This window comes from Podarcis muralis, chromosome 4, assembly GCF_964188315.1.
Source record: "Podarcis muralis chromosome 4, rPodMur119.hap1.1, whole genome shotgun sequence".
Taxonomy (NCBI): domain Eukaryota; kingdom Metazoa; phylum Chordata; class Lepidosauria; order Squamata; family Lacertidae; genus Podarcis; species Podarcis muralis.
The window spans coordinates 53,368,306-53,369,133 of record NC_135658.1 but is presented as its reverse complement, the minus strand read 5'-3'; positions in this window follow the sequence as shown (position 1 = coordinate 53,369,133).

The following is an 828-nucleotide window of genomic DNA, read 5'->3' as shown; positions in this document are numbered from 1 at the left end:
CATACATATCTATGTTAATTTCTGGGTGATAGTTAAAAGATTTCTCTCCTTACAGTTGCTAAAGGTGCCTTGCAGTGTCTTGTCGGTTCCTAAGCAAGTCTTGCTGGTGGAAACCTTCCAAAAAAGAAGCGACCTGAAGCCAAAAATAAACCAGAGGTGTTCTGCTTTTAATGATCAGGCCATGTAAGAAGACAAGCTTACCCACTGTATCTAGCTTTTAGCTATATTGTTATCAAGAGAGATTGGTACACTAATCTCTGGTTAGCCCCTACCCAGAGCACCATGTTCCATCAACAGCCCAAGCTTACCCGTTATTTCGAGGAGGGTGGTTCTGTGTACTCATGCACCGCTGCCCCATTTAGACTGTACAAATCAGTCCTTCCAGGAGAGACAGCTGTGCACACTCAAGTCACCATGTGTGAAAAATGGTTTTGCAATGCAATTTCATCCAATGTGTTTGTACATAACAAAAAGTAAGTGCAAGAAACATTTCTTCTTACTATGTACCACCTTAGAGTTTCCAAAACATGATTGTGGCACACCCTGTGAGAATAGAGCTGAGGATCATTTGAAGTGAAAACTATCATAGCTAAATACAGAAAGTTTAGGAAAATTATCAACCAACACCCACATTTTGCTGGATATCCATCATATATTGACTGACTGACTAGTTTTATGTGGGAAGTTATTTAAAAGGTGATTCAGGGGTGCTTCGAATGGCATATAAGGGAGCTCTCAGAAGTTCTGGTTTAAAGATCTTTAGAATATAAATCCAGTTGCAAACCTGAGGGTAAAATAATATCATTTGCCTTTACAAGTGATACAAAC